Source organism: Oryctolagus cuniculus, chromosome 3 (genome assembly GCF_051225735.1).
Source record: "Oryctolagus cuniculus isolate XC-2025 breed Fujian yellow rabbit chromosome 3, ASM5122573v1, whole genome shotgun sequence".
Lineage (NCBI taxonomy): Eukaryota > Metazoa > Chordata > Mammalia > Lagomorpha > Leporidae > Oryctolagus > Oryctolagus cuniculus.
The window spans coordinates 37,529,343-37,553,439 of record NC_142869.1 but is presented as its reverse complement, the minus strand read 5'-3'; the positions used below and the strand labels follow the sequence as shown (position 1 = coordinate 37,553,439).

General features: G+C 41.2%; 1 protein-coding gene and 2 pseudogenes across 3 annotated transcripts in view; 2 read left to right on the top strand and 1 right to left on the bottom strand.

The window, feature by feature from the left end:
- Positions 1-24,097, top strand: part of BMPR2 (bone morphogenetic protein receptor type 2) — a 166,587-nt gene that overhangs the window by 83,378 nt on the left and 59,112 nt on the right. The gene's annotated exons all lie outside the window — the stretch shown is intronic.
- LOC138848945 (heterogeneous nuclear ribonucleoprotein A1-like) lies at positions 1,469-3,006 on the bottom strand (annotated as a pseudogene).
- LOC149127312 (N-alpha-acetyltransferase 20 pseudogene) lies at positions 22,868-23,655 on the top strand (annotated as a pseudogene). Its single transcript, XR_016231945.1, has one exon. The product of XR_016231945.1 is annotated as an N-alpha-acetyltransferase 20 pseudogene (transcript).

Below are 24,097 nucleotides of genomic sequence, written 5' to 3'. Positions count from 1 at the left end.
CTATATGTCTGTTTTGTGCCATGTCTGTTTTTGTACCAGGCTGTTTTGATTATAAGTGCCCTGTAGTATATCTTGAAATCTGGTATTGTGCTACTTCTGGCTTTGTTTTTATTGTTTAAGATTGCTTTATCTATTCTGTTTCTCTTGTGTTTCTGTATGAATTTTAGCATTGCTTTTTCTAGATCTGAGAAGAACGTCCTTCATATCTTAATTGTGATTGCATTGAATCTGTAAATTGGTTTGGGTAGTACAGTATTCCCATTTCTATGAATTTCTTTGGAAGGTAGATCTTTAGTAGAATGAAAACATATACATAAGAGTTCAGTGGCATGAAAATACATAGACATAGGAGTTGCAGTATTATGTGTAACCATGTAATTTTTAAAGTTTTTTAAACCAAAGTCAACATACCTTATTCTTTTTTAAAAAGTTCAGTTAGTCTTTTTAAAAGACTTATTTATTTATTTGAAAGGCAGAGTGACAGGGAGAAAGGGAGAGAGAGAGAGAGAATCTTCCATCCTCTGGTTCATTCCTCAGATGCTTGTTACAGCCATGGCTCAGCTGACAAAAGCCAGGAACCAGGAACTCCATCTGGATTTCTTACATGGTTGGCAGGAACCCAAGTACTTCAGCCATCATCTGCTGCTTCCCAGGAACATTTAGCAAGAAGCTCAATTAGAAGTGTGAAGCAGCCAAAACCTGAACCAAGCACTTTGATATTGGATGCCAGTGTCCCAAGCAGTGGCTTAACCCATTGTGCCACAATGCCCTCTTCTAAACTTATTTTTTAATTCCATTTTTTCCTCAAACCATTTGCAGTACACTCATACACTTTTGGGAAAGATAAAATGTAAAGGTAGGTGAAGAATTGTAAACAAATACCGAACTGCTTCAAATCCAGCTCCCTGCTCATGCGCCTGGAAAAGCAGTGGGGGATGGCCCAAGTGCTTGGGCCCCTGCACCCACAGGGGAGACCTGGATGAAACTCCTGGCTCCTAGCTTTGTCCTGGCCCAGACCTGACCATTGCAGCCATTTGGGGAGTCAACCAGTGGTTGGAAGAGCTCTCTCTGTCTCTCCTTTTCTCTCTCTAATTCTGTATTTCAAATAAATAAAATAAATCTTTTATAAACAAAATGGTTTATTTTTCAGTTGTGTGGGCAAAGCATTCCTGACACAATTATAGGTGTAGTGTAGGAAAAACAAAATCAGTATATGTGTTGATGTTCTTGGAAGCCAGGGTTCTTACTAAGAAAGAGGAATATATATATATATATATTTTAAAAAAGACATTTATTCAGCATCATGATCAGACTGTTACATTTAGCAATCAACAACATGGGTGCAAAAAAATAAAAAAATTACATTAAACCCTTTTGTTGGAATGCTTTACACTTTCCATAGAACAGAAACTAAAATAGCCTGTTATACAGTTAGTCACAATACTAATTTTTTTTGCCTATACACATGAGTATTGTCTAAAACATGTTGTCTTTGTATTAGCCAGGCCCTGCCACCATTGTGCTTGGCTGAGTTCACAAATCTGTTGTAACCTGTAGCTTCCCTGTCACTTCTCTGGCTTTCTTTCATGGCAGTTATTAAAACCTGCCACTGCCATAGCTATTGCTGCTGCTAGAACCTCCATAGCCACCTTGATTTTGTGGTTTGGCAAAATATTGGCTGCCGCCACCATAGGGGCCAGAGCCTCTGCCTCCAAAATTTCCTCCTTGTATGGGTCCAAAATTTGAAGATTGTTGTAATTGCCAAAATCATTGTAGCTTCCACCACCTCCAAAATTGCTTCCATCATTGCCAAATCCATTGTAACCATCCCCACTGTCACCATAACCACCACCACCACATTGGCTGCCACCAACGCCACTATGACCACTGAAGTTTCCTCCATGACCAGAGTAGTCATTGCCACCAAAACCACCTCCACAACCACCACCAAAGTTTCCAGAACCACTTCGACCTCTCGGGGTGGATGAAGCGCTGGCCATCTCCTGCTTCAACAGGGCCTTCCTTACCTCACGGTTGTGACCATTCACAGTGTGGTATTTCTGAATGACAATCTTATCCGCAGAGTCATGGTCATCAAAGGTCACAAAAGCAAAGCCCCTCTTCTTGCCACTGTCTCGGTCAGTCATGATCTCAGTCACCTCGATTTTCCCATACTGTTCAAAACAATCTTGGAAGTGATGCTCTTCAGTGTTGTGGAAAGCAGGGCCCAGCTCCCACAACATGGTGCTGAGAGGGAGTAAACAAGCTTTACACAGCGGCTTCGGCTGCTTCATCAATTTGACTAATGAGCTACAGGAGCTGTCCCAACCTCTGATTGGAAGAAAGCAGCGTGCTCAGCACGCGGGCAGCGGAGCATGGATTGCTGGAAGAGGACTATAAAAGGGGACTCAGCTGCACTTTCAGAGAACTACTGTCTCCGGGCTGGTGGAGAGTTCGGGGGGTGGCTTGGTTGGAGAGTCGGTTGGAGAGTTCGCTGGGAGGCTCGTTATTTCGTTCTTCTCTTTGCTTGTGCTTGCTTTACTGTAGAAAAAACCGACTGAAGGGGAATAACAGCGTCCAGTCCGGTGCCACTCCTCCACGAGCGGAGGAGCGACAAGTGTCTTCTTTAATGCCACCAAAAGAGATCTTTTTCACAGTTAGACGGGCACCTGGTCTTTAGAAATCTTCCCTCAAGACAGCTCTCTTTGGTTCTAAACTCTTCCAATCACTTTGTGTGGCCTTGCATTCATGACGGCCGCATCCACCTCCTCCACAGTGGCATAGGTGGCAAACCCAAAGCCACTGGAGCGCTTGGTTTTTGGGTCTGTCATTACCACACAGTCCGTGAGCATTCCCCACTGCTCAGAGTGGCTCCTCAGGCTCTCATCAGTTGTTTCAAAGCTCAGCCCTCCGATGAAGAGCTTCTGCAGCTGCTCGGGCTCCTTAGGAGACTCTGACTTAGACCCGAGGGCAGTGGGAAGAGAGAATTTAAAGATGCTTCCTTGGTGGCATCCATGGGCAGAAAGCTATCGTTATTAAATAGGGCAAGATATAAAGGAATCTTAGCTGTTGAAAAGGTTAAGATGCAAACATACCCTAATAGCAATAAACATGCATAATACCCAGGTTTTTAAAATTTATTTATTTGAGAGGTAGAGTGGGGGGGGGGTCTTCTATTCACTGTATCATAAATAGAAGTCAACTTTAAAATTAAAATTTATTTACTTAAAAATAGATTAGGGACAGACATTTGGCTTAATGATTAAGCACTGGTTGGATGCCATCATCCCATATTGGAGTTCCTGGGTTCAGATTCCAGCACCACTTCCAATTCCAGTTACGCTGGAAGGCAGCAGGTGGTGGCTCAAGTAGTTAGGTCCCTGCCACCTACATGGGAGACCTGAATTGAGTTTCTGGCTCCTAAGGCTTTGGCCTAGCCCAGCCCCAGCTATTGCAGGCATTTAGAGTGTCCCTGGATGGGAGATCTGTATCCTACCTTCCACCCCCACTGCCACTACTACTGTCTCTCTTTCAAATAAATCAAATAAATACATAACTTTTAAAAAATATTTTATTTATTTGAGATGCAGAGTTACAGACAGTGAGAGGAAGAGACAGAGAGAAAAGTTCTCCCTCTGCTGGTTCACTCCCCAAATGGCCTTTATGGCTGGAAGCCAGGAGCTTCTTCCCATGCGGGTGCAGGGGCCCAAGCACTTGGGCCATCTTCCATTACTTTCCCAAGCCATAGCAGAGAGCTGGTTCTGAAGAGGAGCAGCTGGGACTAGAATCGGTGCCCATATGGGATGCCGGCGCCGCAGACGGAGGATTAACCTATTGCATCATGGCGTCGGCCCCTACATAACACTTTTAAATATTTAAAAAAGAAAAGAAGTCTTTATTTTAAATAAAGGATTTATCTATAGTAGTACTTTAGTTTGTCTAGCTTTAATTTTTTTTCCTATCTACTTGGAATACACAGTGGCAGAAAGTGAGTTGTGAGAGAAAGATTGATCTTTCATCCACTGGTTCACTACCCAAATGTCTTCAATAGGCAGGGCCAAAGCCAGGACCTCTAAACTCCATCTGAGTCTCCCATGTTTGTGGCAGGTGACCAAGTTCTTGAGCTATCATTTGTTGCCTCCCAGAATGTATTAGCAGGAAGCTAGATCAGAAGTGGAGCAGCTGGGACTCAGATATGGGATGCGGACATCCCAAGTAGTGACTTAACCTGCTGAAAATGCTCACCCCTAATTCAAGTATTTAGGTCCCTGCCACCTACGTGGGAGACCTGAATTGAGTTTCTGGCTCCTAAGGCTTTGGCCTAGCCCAGCCCCAGCTATTGCAGGCATTTAGAGTGTCCCTGGATGGGAGATCTGTTTCCTACCTTCCGCCCACACTTTATGTCTTTATAAATTCCCAAAAGTGAAAGAAATGTATTTCCATAATTATTGCAAAGTTTGGGATGTGTCTTACAGTGGTTTTCTGGTAAGATTTCTGGAGTTGGTGTAAGTAACCTGATTATATAGCAAATAAGATAATTAAGTCAGCAAACCAGGCAAAAATCTAAGAGAGAGAGAGAGAGAAAGAATGAGAGAGAGAAGGAGAGTATCTTCTCACTGCTGGTACAACTGGCAGGGCTGGGCCAGGCCAGGCCAAAGCAAGAGCCTAGAACTCTGTACAGGTTTCCCATGTGGGTGTCAGAGCTCCAAATACTTGGGACCTACTACTCTTCTGCTTTCCCAGGCACATCAGCAGGGAGCTAGCTTGGAAGCATAGTAGCTGGGACTGAAACCATTGCTCATGCGGAATGCCAGTGTCACAGCAGCAGCTCAACTGGCCCCCCACCATTTTTTTTAAGAGTTATTTATTTATTTGAAAGGCAGAATTGCAGAGAGAAAAGGAGAGAGTGAGCAGTTTTTAATAAATAAACCTAATATTCTATTGAGTATTAGAGGTTCATAAATCAAAGTAAGTATATAAATATAGAATATTTTTCATATTAAAAAAGTATTGCTTATTTGAAACACACACACACACACACACACACGCAGATACTCCATCTGCTGGTTTATTCTGTTCTTACTTGCAGTGGTTCGGGCTAGGCCAACCTGATGCTGGGAGCAGTAACTCTGGCTGTGTCAGGGATCCAAGTACTTGAGCTATACCAGCTGCCTACTATGGAAGCTGGAATTAGAAACAGAGCCAGGATTCAATCCCAGTGATTCTGATATGGTGTCTTCATCACTATGCCAAACACCTACCCCTAGAATACTTTTATTTATTTTATTCATTAATTTAATGGTTGGGTCAAGTTGATGAGAAACAAAGATTGAATTGCATCTAAGTCTAGGTTTTAGAAGTCATTCTAATTTATTCTGTGGGGTTAAGATTAGAAATTCTAATTTCCAGTGTCTGTGAACAAATGTCTTTTTTCTCATTCCAAGCTAGAAAAGAAAGCCTACCTTCAAAGGAACTGACTTTGGCATAGGGCCACTGGTAGATTATGAATTATTGTGAATTTATAGTAATTTTTCAGTTTTTATTACTTCTGTGAGAGCATTAAAATGATTGAATAGACAGAAATATGGGTGGCCGAGTCCTTGATTATTTTGCAAGCAGAGCAAAATATGTTGTGTCTTTTGTGCTTGTTAAAAATATAAGTGCAGAAGGAGAAGAAGAGAAATAGAGGAAGGTATGTCCTTTAGAATGCTGATTCTTTAATACCCTAGTAACAAGATCCTATTTATGTAGTATTGATCATATAGTTGTCATCCTGAAATTTTGCTGGCTCTGTACTGTTGAATGCCAACCCTATATCCCGTAGCTACCTACCTACCTACCTACTGTCTTCCTGTCTCAAACCTCTCTTCTCAAAAAGCAGTTGTGTTTTGTTTTTTTTTTCCAGATTAAAAGTTTATATTGGCCAGCACCACGGCTCACTTGGCTAATCTTCCACCTGCGGCGCCGGCACACTGGGTTCTAGTCCCGGTCTGGGCGCCGGATTCTGTCCCAGTTGCCCCTCTTCCAGGCCAGCTCTCTGCTGTGACCCGCGAAGGCAGTGAAGGATGGCCCATGTGCTTGGGCCCTGCACCCCATGGGAGACCAGGAGAAACACCTGGCTCCTGGCTTCGGATCGGCACAGTGCGCCAGCCTTAGCAGCCATTTTGGGGGTGAACCAATGGAAAAAAGGAAAACCTTTCTCTCTGTCTCTCTCCCTAACTCTGCCTGTCAGGAAAAAAAAAAAAAAGTTTATATTCCTGACAGAGTAAAACCTGTGATGTAGCCTGTTTTTAGCTGACAAACTCTGGAAGTTTTTCGTCTGTAAAAACCCAGTGCCAAGTATGTATGATAGAACTGACTACTATTTCAACCTAAGTGTCTTCTGAAATATGAGGCAAAATTGGATGTAGATGCAGAAATAATTTCCATGTCTTTGTTTCTACAACTGCAACTTTTCTTACATTTCAGGATTTCCAGTTCTATCTAGTCCTCTCTTTTGGCCTTAATTATACCTCATTCCTTTGCAATATGCTGTCTCATTCCCTTGCAGTGTGCAGCATATTTTTATATAGTAAAACTAATTATCCATCTGGCAAATATTTAATGATTTCAGATGCAAGCATACTATACAAAAATAGTGTCATGTATATATAAAAATATTTTTAATACATCCCGAAACAAGTTGAAACCAGCCAAACACCCTCCCTTGTTTCATCTTCCTTTTACCAGAAACGATTAATTTTCTGCTGTTTTATTTCTTGTGTATGTGATTTTTTTATTTGAAGAAAAGATAATTATTGCATTTTCTATGAACCTACTGTTTCCTATATGTTATACGTAGTTGAAAAACAGAATATACTATTTCCTCTTTCTTTCATACCCAGAAAATCAAAGACTTGTTTATTCCTGAAACAACATACATTTTGCTTGTGATTTCCCAAGTATATGCTTTTAAAGCCATTAACAGTGAATAAGTTATAGTCTATCCTATTATTCTTGCATTTCATATTGCCCCCTCTCTTATTTGCTAAAATTTATTTATAACCCCAAAACCAGTGTGGTTATTCACAGACATGCAGAGTGACAAAAAATTTTAGTCACCTCAGGTGCACATTCCCAGCTGAGGTTGAACAAGACCAGGCCTTCTTGCTTCAATTCTTGTACTGTAAACAAGTATCTTCTTCACAGCCTACATAGAACCACTTTTTTTTGTGCACTTTTACTTTTTTTGTTGGTTTTATTATTTAAAATGGCCTGTGGTAATGTTGATGAAGTGCTTTCTAGTATTCTGAAGCGCAAGAAAGCTATGCTACACCTTAAGGAGAAGATACGTGTACTAGTTATGCTTCAGGCAGGCATGAGTTATTTTGCTATTGTTGTTGAGTTAAATGATAATAAATCAGCAATATACAGTATTTGGTTCTTCAGACTCATGCAGATATTTATACCCCAGAGTCTTTATACCCCAGAGTCTTAGATTAACAGTTAATGCATAAATGGTTGGTGGATTAAGGTGGAGGCTTGATCCAATTATGTTGTCTAACAGTGGAAACTTTAGGAGGTGATAGGACTGGACTAGGCTGCGAAGGTGGAGTCCCATGATTGATTCATGATGGCATCATAATGGGGGGCCACAAAAAAGGTAGATAGATGAAGGAGCATACTCCTGTCACTCTACTTTCTGCTTCACCATGTGATCTTTTTTTTTTTTTTTTTTTTTTTTTTTTTGACAGGCAGAGTTAGAGAGACAGACAGAGAGAAAGGTCTTCCTTCCATTGGTTCACCCCCCAAATGGCTGCCACAGCCGCTGTGCTGTGGCTGGCGTGCTGCGCTGATCCAAAGCCAGGAACCAGGTGCTTCCTCCTGGTCTCTCACACGGGTGCAGGGGCCCAAGCACTTGGGCCATCCTCCGCTGCCCTCCTGGGCCACAGCAGAGAGCTGTACTGGAAGAGGAGCAACTGGGACAGAATCCAGCACCCCAACCGGGTCTAGAACCCAGGGTGCTGGCGCTGCAGGCGGAGGATTAGCCAAGTGAGCTGCAGCGCTGGCCTGATCATTCTTCTGCACATATCCACCCTTGCCAGCTTCCATCAGACACCAGACTAACAGGGGCCACCTGATCCTAGGCTGTGAACTTTAAACCACAGTCTAAAGTAAACCTTTTCCCTTCCCTGAGTAGCCCCTCTTGGGTGTCTTTAATTAACAAAAAGCAGTCTTTAAACAACCAACTAACCAAACAAACAAAAAAAACATGTAAAAGAGGGCTATGTATTGATTAGGTGATAAAATGTGATCTGGTGCTCATAGGACCCTGTATAAGGGGGTCTACAAAAAGTTCATGGAAAATGTGTGTATCTCAAATTTTTTTGCACCAAAGCAAACTTTTTTTTTTTAAAAAAAGATTTTATTGGGGCCAGCACTGTGGTGCAGTGGATTGACGCCCTGGCCTTAAGTGTTGGCATCTCACATGGGCGCTGGTTCAAGATTCGGCTGCTCCACTTCCTGTGCATCTCTCTATTGTGGCCTGGGAAAGCAGTGGAGGATGGCCCAGGTCCTTGGGCCCCTGCACCCTCATGGGAGACCCGGAGGAAGCTCCTGACTCCTGGCTTTGGATCAGTACACCTCCGGCCACTGTGGCTAGTTGGGGAGTGAACCATCGGATGGAAGATCTCTCTCTTTCTCGCTGCCTCTCCTCTTTCTGGGTAACTGATTTTCAAATAAATAAATAAATCTTAAAAAAAGAGTTTATTGTTATTTATTTGAAAGAGCGAGAGAGAGAGAGAGAGAGGGAGATATTCCATCCACTGGTTCACTTCCGAAATGGTCTCAATGGCTGGAGTTGGGCCAAGCCAAACCTGGGATCCAGGACTACTTCCTGATCTCCCAGATGGATGCAGGGCCACACACTTGGCCTGTCCTCTGCTGCTCTCCCTGGCACATTAGCAGGGAACTGTTTTGGAAATAGTACAATATGTTCATTTTACTAAAAAAAAAAATTGATTATTTTAGTTTTTTTATCCACTTGAAAGAGCCAGAGAAAGAGAACAAACAGTATCTTCTAGCTACTGATTGATTTTTTAAATGCCCTGAACATCTAGGGCTGGGCCAGATTGAAACCAGGAACCTGGAACTTAATCTGATATCGCGCATGTATGACAGGAGCCAAGCACGTGGCCCATCATCTGCTGCCTCCCAAGATGTGTTAGCAGCTGAGTGAATTCAAGCTTCAGCTATTATTGTAGCATGTATTAGTAATTTATGCCTTTTTGGCCAAATATTCTAATTTTCAATATTATGAATATTCCTATGATTATTCATGTACAGATTTTTGTTTGAACATATTTCAGATTCTCTTCAGCATATACCTAGAAATTGAATTAACTTTTGATGAACTGCTAAATTATTTTCCACAGTAGCTGCAACATTACATTTCCACTAACAATATATGAGACTTCCCATTTATCCATATTTTTGCCAACATATTGTGCTATACATTAGCTAGTGATTATGAAGTATTATCTCATTATAGGTTTGGCTTGCATTTCCCTAATGATTAACGGTGTTGAGCATCTTTTCTGTGCTTATTGGACAATGTATATTTTCTTTGGTGAGACATTAATTCAAATTCTGCTTATTTTTCAGTTGTGCATTTGTGTTTTTATTGTTGAGTTGGAAGAGTTATTTTTGCATCTTGGATAAAAGTCTCTTATTATACATATAATTGCAATTTTCTCTTTCTTCATCTTGTCACTTCACTTTTGGTATTCCTTGAAGTACAAAGATTTTCGATTTTGATGAAGTCCAAATTATTGATTTTTTTCTTTTGTCAGTTGTGCTTTTGAAGTCCTATCTAAGAAACTATTCCCTAATAGAAAGTCAGAAAGATTTGCTGCTATGGGGCCAGCGCCATAGCTCACTTGGTTAATCCTCTGCCTGAGGCGCCAGCATCCCATATGTGCGCCGGCTTCTAGTCCCAGTTTCTCCTCTTCCAGTCCAGCTCTCTTCTGTGGCCCAGGAAGGCAGTGGAGGATGGCCCAAGTGCTTGGGCCCCTGCACCCGCGTGGGAGACCAGGAGGAAATGCCTGGCTCCTGGCTTCAGATTGGCGCAGCGCTGCCTGTGGCGGCCATTTGGGGAGTGAACCAATGGAAGGAAGACCTCTGTCTGTCTTTCTCACTGTCTAACTCTATCTGTCAAAAAAAATAAAAGAAAAGAAGGAAAAAAGGTTTGCTGCTATATTTTCTTCTTAGGGTTTTATCATTTTAGCTGTTACTTTTAGGTCTGTGAGTTAATTTTATTTTAAAGATTTGTTTATTTATTTGAAAGTCAGAGGTACACAGAGAGAGAAGGAGAGGCAGAGAGAGAGAAGTCTTCCATCCTCTAGTTCACCTCCCACTGGCTGCATCAGCCGGAGCTGCACCAATCCGAAGCCAGGAGCCAAGAGCTTCCTTCAGGTCTTCCCCACACTGGTGTGGGGGCCCAAGGACATGGGCCATCTTCTACTGCTTTCCCAGGTCATAGCAGAGAGCTAGATTGGAAGTGGAACAGCCGGGACTCAAACTGGCATCCATATGGGATGCCGGCACTGCAGGTGCCGGCTTTACCCAATACGCCACAGCGCTGGTTCCTGTGAGTTAATTTTTGTATATGATATGTGGTAACGATTCCAACTTCATTCTTTCATTTGATATCAATAATTTTTTTTAAAGATTTATTTATTTACTTGAGAGGCAAAGTTACAGAAAGAGGGAAAGATGGAGAGAGAGAGGTTTTCCATCTGGTGGTTCACTCCACAAATGGCCATAATGGCTGGAGCTGGGCCTATCTGAAGCTAGGAGCCAGGAGCTTCTTTTGGGTTTCCCACATGGGTGGAAGGGCCCAAGCATTGGCTTTCCTAGGCCATCAGCAGGGAGCTGGATTGAAAACAGAGCAGCTGGGACTCAAACCAGCACCCATACGAGTTGTCAATGCCGTAGGCAGATGCTTAACCTACTACCCCACATCTCTGGCCCCTGATACCAGTATTATATCCATTCTCTCAGTATCCTTTCTTGAAAAGACTGTTCTTTCTCTCTTTTTAAAGAAAGATACATTTTATTTATTTGAAAGGCAGAGTTACAGAGAGAGAGGAAGAGACAGAGAGAGAGAGAGGTCTTCGATCTGCTGGTTCACTCCCCAGATGGGCATGGGCCAGGGCTTGGGCTGGGCCAGGCGGAAGCCAGGAGCCAGAGAACCTCCTCTGGGTCTCCCACGTTGGTGTAGGGACCCAAATACTTGGGACATCTTCTGCTACTTTCCCAGGCACATTGTTAGCAGGGAGCTGAATTGGAAGTGGAGCAGTTGGAAGTCAACCAGCACCCATATGAGATGCCTGCACTGCAGACAGTGGCTTAACTCTCTACACCACAGTGCCAGCCCTGTTCTTTCTTTTAGCACTGCACAGCATACATGTGAAAAATCAGTTGATTATCCTTGTGAGATTTATTTCTGAACTGTCGATTTTATTTCAGTGATCAGTGTGTCAATCTTCATCTCTGGCCCATACTTCCTTGATTACTGTTGTTATTTTGAAAATAATTTAAAAAAAAATTTTTTTTTTTTGACAGGCAGAGTGGACAGTGAGAGAGAGAGACAGAGAGAAAGGTCTTCCTTTGCCATTGGTTCACCCTCCAATGGCCGCCGCGGCCGGTGCGCTGCGGCCGGCGCACCGCGCTGATCCGATGGCAGGAGCCAGGAGCCAGGTGCTTTTCCTGGTCTCCCATGGGGTGCAGGGCCCAAGCACCTGGGCCATCCTCCACTGCACTCCCTGGCCACAGCAGAGAGCTGGCCTGGAAGAGGGGCAACCGGGACAGAATCCGGCGCTCCTACCGGGACTAGAACCCGGTGTGCCGGCGCCGCTAGGCGGAGGATTAGCCTAGTGAGCCGCGGCGCCGGCCCAATTTTTTAAAATTTTTAACTGACACATAGGAATTATACATATTTAGAGTGGTCTTTAACCCTAGTAGTTAAGGGTAAGAGGTCAGAGACCTGTGTTCAAGTCCCACCTCCTGACTCCAGCTTCCTACTAATGTAGGCCATGGGAGGCAGCAATGATGGCTGAAATAGTTGGGTTCCTAGCACACATGTGGGATGACCTGGATTTCATTCCTGGCTCCTGGCTCTGGGCTTTGCGGGCATTTGAGGAGTGAACCAGTGGTTAGGGGAGTGCTTTCTCTATCTAAGTAAATAGTTTTTTAGTTGTATATGTTTATAGAGTACTGTGTGATATTTTGATACATGTATACATTAAGGGTATCTCCTCAAATGTTTATCATTTTTATGGTAAAAACATTCAAAATCCTTTTTGTTTTTCTGTTTTTTTTTTTTTAAAGAACATTCAGTACATTATTGTTATCTATATATTTTTATAAGAATATTTTTTGTATGAGAGAGAGATACTTATCTTCCTATGCTTGGCTTATTTCTGTTAACATAATGGCCTCCAGTTCCAGACATGCTGTTGGAAATGACAAGATTTCATCCACTTTTTAAAAAGTACTTAGAGGCTAGCATTGTGATATAGCGGGTTAAACTGCTTCCTGCAATGCTAGCATCCTATATGGGCCCCATTTAGTGTCTCAGCTGCTCTGCTTCTGATCCAGCTCCCTACTAATGGCCTGGAAAAGCAGTAGAAGATGGAAGTACCTGGGCCCATTCCACACATGTGGGAGACGTGAATGAAGCTCCTGGCTTTGGCCTGACCCAGACCTGGCCATTGTGGTGTGAACCAGAGGATGGAAGATTCTTTTTCTCTCTCTCTCTCCCTCTCTCTCTGTCACTCTGTCTCTGTAACTTTGCCTTTCAAATAAACAAATTTTTAAAAAATTTTAAAATTTATTTTAAAGGCAGAGTTTCACAGACAGAGGAGAGGCAGAGAGAGAGAGAGACAGAGAGACAGAGATCTTCCATCTGCTGGTTCACTCTCCAATTGGCTGCAACAGCCGGAGCTGTGCCAATTCAAAGCCAGAAGCCAGGAGCTTCTTCCGGGTCTCCCATGCGGGTGCAGGGGCCCAAGGACTTGGGGTCATCTTCTACTGCTCTCCCAGGCCATAGCAGAGAGTTGGATCGGAAGTGGAGCTGTCGGGATACGAACTGGTGCCCATACGGGATGCCAGCACTGCAGGCAGCAGCTTTACCCACTATGCCACTGTGCTGGCCCCCAAATAAACAAATCTTTAAAAAACAAAAATTATTTATTTGAGAGACACAAAGAGAGTGCTCCCATCAGCTGGTTCACTCCCCAAACGACTGCAGTGGCTGAGGCTGGATTGGAGTCAAAGCCAGGAGCTAAGAGTGCAAACCAGGTCTCCCTGTTGGGTGGCAGGAACCCAATTACTTGAGCATTTACCACAGCCTTCCAGGATCTGCACTGGCAGGAAGCTGAGGTGAGGAGCTAGAATCAGAAATCAACCTGGGCATTCTAATGTGGGTATTGTATCTACTAGGCTGGTTTGTCATTTTTTATGTCTGAACAACTGGGACAGAATCCGGCGCCCCAACTGGGACTAGAACCCAGGGTACCGGCGCCGCAGGCAGAGGATTAGCCAAGTGAGCCGCGGTGCCGGCTGACAATAGTCTTTTAATTCATGAACATAACATGTCTTTTAATTCATGAACATAACATGTCTTTCCACTTATTTAGGTTCCCTAATTTCTTTCAGCAATGTTTTATATTTTTGGTGTAGAAGTCTGATGCTTCTTTTGTTAAATTTATTCCTAATTATTTTCCAGGGTAACTTACTAACCAAAGCAGCTACATGTTGTATATACTAATTATCAGAAATAATTTTTTAAAATTTCAACTGTGGTAAAATACACATGACATAAAATTTACCATCTTAACCATTTTTCGATTCATATTGTTGTACGGTTAATATCCAGAAGTCTTTCCATCTTCAAGTACTGAAACTGTACTCATTGACCAGCAAACCATCCTTGCCCCCTTCTCCCAAGACCTGGGAATCACCCACTTACTTTTTGTCTGTATGAATTTGACTACTGTGCTTTTGTCATGTAGATGGTATCATACAATAGTTGTTTTGTGATTTGATTTATTTCACTTAGCATAATGTGTCCAAAGTTTTATCCATGTTGTAGCATGTGTGAGAATTTTCTTCCTTTTGCGGCTGGTGTTGTGGTACAGCAGGTTGAACTGCAAAGTGTAATGCTGGCATCCCTTATCGGAGTGTTGTTTCAAGTCTTGGCTATTCTGCTTTCTATCTGCTTCCTACTAATGTGCCTGCAAAGGCAGTGTAAGATGGCCCAAGTACTTGGGCCTCTGCCTGCTCATGTGGAAGTCTAGAATGGAGTTTCTGGCTCCTGGTTTCAACCTGGCTCAGTCCTGGCTATTATGGCCAATTGGGGAGTAAATCAGCAGATGGCAGATATCTCCCTCTCCCCTCTCCCTTTCTCTCTTCTTCCCCCTCATCCTCTTCCCCCTCCTCCCTATTCTCCTTTTCTCCCTCTCCCTTTGGTATTCTGCCTTTCAAGTAATGAATAAATAAATAAATCTTTTTAAAAAGAGTTTTCTTGGTGCCAGTGTTGTGGTGTAAGAGGTAAAACTGTTACCTCTGACACTGGTATCCTACATGGGTGGCAGTTAAGTCCTGGTTGCCTGGGCCTCTGCACCCATGTGGGAGACCTGGACAAAACTTTGGGCTCCTGTCTTCTGCTTGGCCCAGCCCTGGGTGTTAGGGCCATTTGGGGAAGTGAATCAGTAGATGAAAGATCTCTCTAAGAAAAAAGATAAATGCCAAAATAAAATTTATGAAGATAAATAAATCAATCTTTAAAAAATTTTTCTTTCTTTTGAAGGCTATATAATATTTCATTCCATGTGAATTTTGTTTTTCCATTTATGTTTTTCTTAGAGAGATCTTCCATCTACTGGTTCAATCCCCAATTTTCTTTTATTTATTTGAGAGGCAGAGTTACAGAGAAAGAGAAAGAGAGAGACAGAGAGAAGTTTTCCATCTGCTGGTTCACTCCCCAAATGATTGCAATGACTGGAGCTGAGCTGATCGGAAGCCATGAGCCAGGAGCTTCTTCCTGGTCTCCCATGTAGGTGCAGGGACCCAGGCACTTGTGCCATCTTCCACTGCTTTCCCAAGTGCATTAGCAGGGAGCTGAATCAGAAGTGCAGCAGCCGGGACTTGAATTGGTACCCATATGGGATGCTAGCACTGCAGTTTGGGGCTTTAACCCACTGCACCTCAGCGCTGGACCCTGAACTCATCCTTTTTAAAATCAGGATATCATTCCTGTGATAACCAACCCACCCCTGGCCTCCCAAGCGGGTGCAGGGGCCCCAGGACTTGGGCCATCTTCTACTGACTTCCCAGGCCAAAGCAGAGAGCTAGATTGGAAGTAGAGCAGTCGGGTCTCCAACTGGTGTCCATATGGGATGCCAGCACTGCAGGCTGCAGCTTTACCTGCTATGCCTCAGTGCTAGCCCTGTGAATATTTCAAATCTAAGATCCATTTTCCTCTCCAGTCCATCTATCCCATCCCCAAGAAATAACCATCATTAAAGTTTTCTTAGGAAACTTTCCAGAGATTTTCTATACATATATCATTATATTCAGAGACAACTTCTTTTTCTCTCTTCTTCTGCAGCACAAACTGAGTTATGGTATATAAATTGTTAAACAACTTGCTTTGTTTTTTACAGTATCTAAATCAGGGAGAAAATATCAGTAAGCATCCTAAATTTCTAAATTATTTTTGGGCTTATTTAATTTATGGTAACATAAAAATAATAGTTTTTTTAAAAAAAAGCTGGGTGTGCATTATATATATAATAATCCAAAGAATGTTTTCAATGTTCTTTAACCCAAAAGATGAAGCACTAAGTTTGGGAATAATGAAAGAGATAGTATTTGACCTGAGCTTTATGTGGCAGGTAAGATAAAGACAAAAGAGATTCTGGGAACTTTCCAGACAGAGAACAATCTTCATTATCATCATTGAACTATATTTCACAGGATTACATAGTTTTACTTCCTTCCTCTTTTTCAAATTCTAGTTTGTAAACTCAAAAGTTTTTGAGAAATATTTGTGACTTTCAGCTATTATAAGAACTACTTTCAATAATACCCATATTCTAATCATGTCAATCTGGTTGTTTTTAAAATAAATCTTCCCTGAGTATTTGTCTGTTGTTTAAAAAGAAAACATCATTGTTTTATGCTATTCTGTGTCAGAAATGATAACACCATTTGCGTTTTTTAATTATACAATGCTGAGATATATTTAATGGTCCTAAGTATGGCTGATTTTTCATATGACTTTTTTCTGTAGGAATATTCTGTAGGAATGTATAAATTTCCTAGGACTGCTATAACCAATGACCACAACTAAGGTAGCAAAAAATAACAGAATTGTATTGTCTCACAGTTTTAGAGGCCACAAGCCATGATGTTGGCTGGGTTGATTTCTTTTTGGAAGCTCTGAGGGACAATTTTTGCCATGTTCTAATTTCTGATGGATGCCAGCAATTAATGGTGTTTCTTGCTTCTGTCTTCACATGGCCTTCACCTCTGTGTCTGTTATCTTCCTCTGCCTTTGACTTTTAAGAACTTAGGACCCGCACTATCCAGGATATTCTCATCTCAAGATCCTTAATGGCTGGGTGAGGCTCTAGTGCCTAGGGCAATAGCAAGGGCTAAAGCGTTTTTCAGTAGGGTTGCTTCTGGTGTTTAGAGTCATATCTTAGTTGTACCAGTTAGTCTCAAGTCAATCATTGAAGGATTTTAAAGTCTGTAGTCTATACTCATTAAATGTCAGTATTCCTCCTGAAGTTAAAAAAAAATCCTCATATGTTTTCCAATGCCTCTCGTAGCAGAAGAAAGAACACTTGTCTTGAGAAAGGAAGAATATTTATAATACTTAAATTTCCCCAATTCTTCATGCTAATGGAAAGCATAATTCCATACAAATAGCTAGAAAAAGACAGACCCAGAATTTTTATGCCGTTTTAAAATTGTCTTTTATTTATAGGAGTTCTAAAATACCTGGATTACTTTAAAATATCAAAATAAAGAAACACATAAAAAGCTTATTGCTCACGTTCTCCATCTTAATCTCAATTTTACTCATCTTTAAAATGAGTTATATATATTATTCCACTTAGAGTCAAGGACTTTTAGAATTATTATGTGTTGCCATTTTTTTAAAAAAGATTTATTTATTTGAAAGGCTGAGTTATAGAGACAGAAAGAGAGAGAGATCAAGATCTTCCATCCACTGGTTCGCTCCCCGGGCTGCATTGGCCAGGGATGAGCCAGACTGAAGTCAGGAGCCAGGAGCTACATCCAGGTCTCCCATATTGGTGCAGGGGCACAAGGACTTGGGGCATCTTTTGTTGCTTTTCTAGGAGCATTAGCAGGGAGCTGGCTTGGAAGTGGAGCAGCAGGGACTCAACCAGTACCTATATGGGATGCCGGCACTGCAGGTGGCAGCTTAATCCACTGCGCTACATTGCTAGCCATATATATATATATATATACATATACATATACATATATATATATGTATATATATTTATATGTGTGTGTGTATAAGCATTTATTATTTGTTTAAAAGGCAGAGTTATAGATAGACAAGGAGAGACAAAGAGAGAGATCTTCCATCTGCTTATTCACTCCCCAAATTGCTGTAACTGCCAGAGGTAGGCCACGCTGAAGCAAAGAGCCAGGAGCTTCATCTGGGTCTCCTGTGTGGGTACAAGGGCCCAAGGACTTGTACCATCTTCAGCTTTGCCAGCACATTAACAGGGAGCGGAATTGGAAGTAAAGCAGCCAGGACTTGAACTGGTGCCTGTATGGGATACCTGCGTTGCAGGCAGCAGCTTAACCCACTACACCACAATGGCTTCTTCTGCCATTGTTTTTGTATTTTGAGAGTACATGTGTACTCTAAAAATTATAGTTATCATAATTACTTTCCCCATGTTTGCTAATAAGAAATATGCCTGCCTAATTAGAGTGTTTTTATCACTATGAGATCAAATTAATTTTAACTATGTTCTGTGATAAAATTTCACTCAAGCAAAGACACTCTGACATATGTAAGGCTATGGAGCCTTATTACATATAAGTTTGATTTTCAATAAATTTTTTTCTAATGTTGAAAATAACTTTATTTCATAATAGTCAGCTAGGAACTTAATTGCTAAAGAAGACCCGAGTTAAGAGCTTCTGATTTATTTGTATACTGAAAACTGACTATTATTTATAATCTGAGATTCATACTTTAGAGTAATACCCACAAAAATTTGAACATGATAATTTCCCTGGAATAGTCAGCAGCTCACTTTTCTATCACTAATAAATACTAATCAGGTTTCCATTAAACCTGAGTTAAAGCTCAAAAATAAGTAAAATACAGGTAAAGGATAATATCTGCGTCTGTCCCTGTATTACAAATCAACACAAAGGCCAAAATACAGTTATTGAGTCAAGTATTCTATTTCTGAAGCATTTACTTGGCCTGCATTCAACTATAATCTAATTAAAATTCCTTTTCTTTTCTGAACTAGTCAGGGTTCACTTGCCTTGAAGAAAATTCAACCTAGCTAGTTTTTGTAAGAAAGGACAGCGGGACTGGCACTGTGATATAGCAGATAAAGCCACTGTCTGTAGCGCTAGCATCCCATATGGGCGGTGGTTCTAGTCCCAGCTGCTCCGCTTCCAATCCAACTCTCTGCTATGGCCTGGGAAAGCAGTGCAGGATGGCCCACATGCTTGGACCCCTGAAACTTGCATGGGAAACCCAGAGGAGGCTCCTGGCTCCTGGCTTCTGGCTTCGGATCAGCTTAGGTCTGGCCTTTGCAGTTGTCTGGGGAATGAACCAATGCATAGGAAGATCTCTGTCTCTCTGTAATTCTGCCTTTCAAATAAGTAAATCTTAAAAGAAAAAAAAAGGAAAAGACAGCATCCTCTGGTTTACTCCCCAAATGACTATAATGGCTGCAACTGAACTGATCTAAAGCCAGGAATCAGGAGCTTTTTTCAGATCTCCCATGTGGGTGCAGGGCCCCAAGCACTTGGGATATCTTCCACTGCTTTCCCAGGCCATTAGCAGAGAACTGAAATGGAAGAAAATCAGCCAGGACACAAACCTGCACCCATATGGAATGCTGTGCTACAGGCAGACGCTTTACCTATTACACCATGGTGCTGGCCCCTGTTCACTTTTGATCCAGCTCCCTGCAGTGGAAAGCAGTGCAAGATGGCTCAAGTACTTGGGCCCCTGCACCCACATGGGAGGCCATAATGAAGTTCCTAGCTCCTGGCTTCAGTGTGGGTAAGCCCTGGCCATTGTGGCCATTTGGGAGTGAACCAGCAGATGGTCCATCAGGGTCTGTGGATCAAGGAGCAAGATCTACTCAGGGCAAGTTCCTGTTAAAGTGGATTACGTGTCCACAAGGAGTGTAAACCGACTACCCAAGCATATTTTAGATTTCTGCTCATTTTGTATTTGTCCACTTCCAGTTGGCCTGATCAAGTCACAAAACCGAGTTCAAAGTCAAGAAGCAGGGAGCTACACTCTAGGTGCCATGAGGCCTTGGGAAGAATGTGGATGTGTTTATAGAGAAGTGAGAATTTTAAGAAACAAAAGGTTGCCTTTTCAATTTCATACACATGCATGCACACATGTGTACACAATATTCAAAAAGTTCATGGAAAATGAACTGCCTGGATTTCAGAATTTTTATACACACACACAGAAAATAAATACATAGCTGCAGGTTCTAGATTATGTTTCTTTGTTGCAGCTATATATTTAGTACCACCACTTTTTTGTGTATGTTATAAATTGTTTACTCCTTTTCAAGTACATATGTATATAGATGTATGTGTACATAAAACTAGACATTCAGAATGTACCCACAATGATATAAATCAGAAATATTTCTGACTCTGCTAGCTTTTACTACAAATGTTTTAGCTATGGAATTTTTTTTTTATTGTTTTTGTTGTATTTTGTTTTCAAACCAAGATAGAGTTGAACTAAAAATAGAACTTCCTGCCTATGTCAGATTTTTTTTCCCCTGCTTCTTAGCAGGACATGTGGGTAACTGAGACAGATTTGCAAACAGGATTATACACAGGGAAAAAGAAGAAAGCAAAAGGGAAGAAACGGTAATAAGAGAGAGATTAAGGATAGCTAATTTCTGTGTTGGAGAATGATAAAGTAACAGCAAGATGATTTGAAATGTGCCTTGACCTCATCTGTACCCCAGGTATTCTTCTGTCACTTTTCTTTCTTGCCCTCATTGTCTAAGGACTGACTTGTAGGAACTGAGTAAATACTCCGGAAATTTTGGTGAAAATAATGAATGATGGGGTGGAGACACAGTTCTTTTTATCTTTTCATAGATTAGGTGTGCATTTCAGTAGAACCATTTTTTTAAAAATTAGCAAACATGTTATAATAGGTGCTTTGGAGATGAGGGAACAATGTAGGAACTGTAGAAAAGATGAATTAAGAATTTTAGAAATGGATTAAGGATGGTGTTCTGAGCAGTGAGAATTCCATAAAGCTCTGTCCAATTTATGCTCATGGCATATGTCCCTCCACCATCTCTCTTAATTCCCCAGCTTTTCTCTTCCTACCCTAGATGCGTCTCTAACCTGTGGCCTGGTAAGTGTTGCTAGCTAGTGCCTCTGCTGCCAAAAACTTAGAAACAACAAAAGAGTGTACAGCCTATTCATTTGCCTGCTTTGTTTAGTATTTTCTCTTGGCAACAGAACTGGGTATCTTTAAGTACTAAATATAACTGAAAAGCCAAGTGTATACATTTGTGGAATACAATAGAGACTACATACAGTAGTCTTTTGTCATTATAATAAATCCCCAGACTCATTACAAGGAAACCTGCTTTTGTTAAGTAGAAGGGTAACCATGAATACATTTCAGCCACAAACAACAGTGCAGTTAAATCTTCAGAACATATTACTGAACACACACACACACAAAAGCAAAACACAAAAATTCATTTATATAAAATTTAGAAAGAGGCAGAACTAAGGATATAGGGATTAAATACTGTCAAGCAAAGTTAAGGAAATGATTACCACAAAAATTAGGATAGTGGCTGTTTCTGGGGCAGACGAGGCTGCTGTCACCAGGAAGGAGCAGGTAGGAGGCTTTCTGGATCCTGCTGTTCTGTTTGTTTACCTGGGTGATAGCTACGTGAGTTCTTACTTCATAGTCATTCTCTAAATGGTATACATTTTCAGTATAAACATCTGTGTATATGTCAGTTATAGTTTTTAGTTTAAAAAAAGGTTACATATGGGAAGGCTAGAGCAAGGGAGAAAGCTAAGAAAAAACTAACAGGAATTTAATTTTTTAAAAAAACTGATAATTTTTCTCAAAACGTTCTGATTAAAGAGGGAGCAGAAGTTACTGTTATAGTTAACAGAACATGATGGGTAGATGGGAGTTATCTACACAATATGATTCATATTTTGTTGTCCAGACAGTAAATGATTAAAAGGTATGAATTTCATTTTTTTAAGATTTATTTATTTATTTGAAAGGCAGAGCTACGGAAAGTGAGAGAGAGAGAGAGAGTTTTCCATCTGTTGGTTCAATCCGCAAATGGCAAATGGCTGCAATGGCCATAGCAGGGCTGATCCGAAGCAAGGAGCCAGGGGCTTTTTCCAGGTCTCCCACACGGGTTCAGGGCCCAAAGACTTGGGCCATCTTCCACTGCTTTCCCAGGCCTTAGCAGGGAGCTGGACTGGGACTCAAACCAGCTCCCTTATGGGATGCATGCAGTGGCTTTACCCGCTATGCCACAGTGCAACTTTTATAGTTAAATTATTTCATGTTTATATTCTGAGAACAAGTCTTCATTATGAATTCTTGATTTGGAAGTATCATTTGTAGACCACTTTGGAAAATTGATTTGGGGTCTTTGAGTAATGTGTTCTTTGTTTTCATTCTATATTGTGAGTTTTATGAATTTTCTAAACTGTGAATTTTATTTTTATTTTGTTTTCAATAATGATTTTTTTTTTTTTTGACAGGCAGAGTGGATAGTGAGAGAGAGAGAGAGACAGAGAGAAAGGCCTTACTTTTGCCGTTGGTTCACCCTCCAATGGCCGCTGTGGCTGGCGCACCGCGCTGATCCGATGGCAGGAGCCAGGTACTTATCCTGGTCTCCCATGGGGTGCAGGGCCCAAGCCCGTGGGCCATCCTCCACTGCCTTCCCGGGCCACAGCAGAGAGCTGGCCTGGAAGAGGGGCAACCAGGAAAGAATCTGGCGCCCCGACCGGGACTAGAACGCGGTGTGCCAGTGCCGCTAGGTGGAGGATTAGCCTATTGAGCCGCGGCGCCTGCCCTCAATAATGAATATTACAGCAATTTGATTTCCATTTCCCTAGTGTTAACTCTAGTTCAAATTGAGTAATGTATTTTCTTAGATGTGTTTTTACACTTTTTAATATTTTATTCTAATCAAATACAAGTAACTTTTTTAATTCATTCTTTAATAAACAAAATGCTGAGATTCAATCTCTTCTAATCATACATCAGCTGTTTTAATAAATACATTCCAAAGAAATTAAAATTATAAATACTTATGAACCCAAATATTCAGAAAGAAAGATAGGCATTGAATGTTTTTTCTAACCCTTTTTAAAAATTTGTTGAACTTCAGACTTTCATTCTTTTCTGCAGTTTTCCACTCTTCCTCTTACGATTCAGCCATAAAATGCCTTGACTCAATTAGCAAAGTATGGGCTGGTTTTATTATTAAAACCTATCCCAAACGATTAATGAGACAAGTTAAGTACAAACTAGTCTTTAATATTCAATATTAAATTCTTGCTTGAGAAGGCTCAGTAGCTAGGGAAGAATGGCACGGGCACGTCACAGCTCTGTCTGTGGCCCCAGAATTTCGCCACCTTGGTCTGGCTGCTAAACTTATGGAGCTACTAGAGGAGATTTCAGAAAGAAAGGGTGGATTTTTTGTTCACTTCTTTGTGAGAGTATCTAACCAAGTTGCAGTTAACATGTATAAGCAGCTGGGCTACAGTGTCTACAGGACCATCATACAGTACTATTCAGCCAGCAATGGGGAACCTGACCAGGACGCCTACGATAAGAGGAAAGCACTTTCCAGGGACACAGAGAAGAAATCCATCATCCCATTACCTCATCCGGTGAGGCCGGAGGACATTGAATAGCCCTGGGCAGTGGTTCTTAGGCAGCTGCTCCAGGTGGTTATGGACAATGTTTTCATCGGATGATCTTGGAGCTCTAGTGGAGAAAAGTAATCACTGAGGTCTTAAAGGCATGAAGAAACTGCAAGTTATACTTTCAATAGCATTGTTTCCAGTTAGCAATATCATACCTATTAAAGCTGTTGACTGTACTGAGATCCAGTCAGAAAGGCAGCTAGGTCGAGGAAGCATTCCACTCATGTTCACTGTGTGCTAGGGAAAGACTTGCTCCAATCTCCCCAATTCAGTGCCTGAGAACCACTGCTGCATATATAAATTTTTTATTTTGTACTGAATTGTTAATCGAAGCTTTAAAAGCATATATGAAATGTGTAAATCTAAGGTGAATAATAAAATACATTGTTGATTCTATGAAAAAAATTCTTACTTAAAAAACAAAAATAAGAAATCTGACCCCTCTTAATTTGTTTTTAGGATGTTAAACATAATCTGATTATGATACTGTATAGCTGCCGTTCTAAATATATTAATTAAAATAAATCAACATTGTTTATTCCTTATGAAAATATTTATTTAAAGCATTAGGTTGAATAATATTTTTTAGTTACAAAAAACAGTTTTTAGCAATCTGGATTATTTTGCTAAGGAATTTACTTAACTCTGATAGCATTAGTTGTTTTGACTTTAAATGTTTTTCTCTGCTTTTATAAAAAGTACATTGCTTTTAAACGCACACACACAAACACACAAAACTAATCCCTAATTTGCCTTTCTAACAGAGTGGTAAAAGATTAAGGAGTTGACATAACTAGCTTTTATATTTAAGCTTCCCTTTGCTGCTTGCTGCACATGTAACAATGTT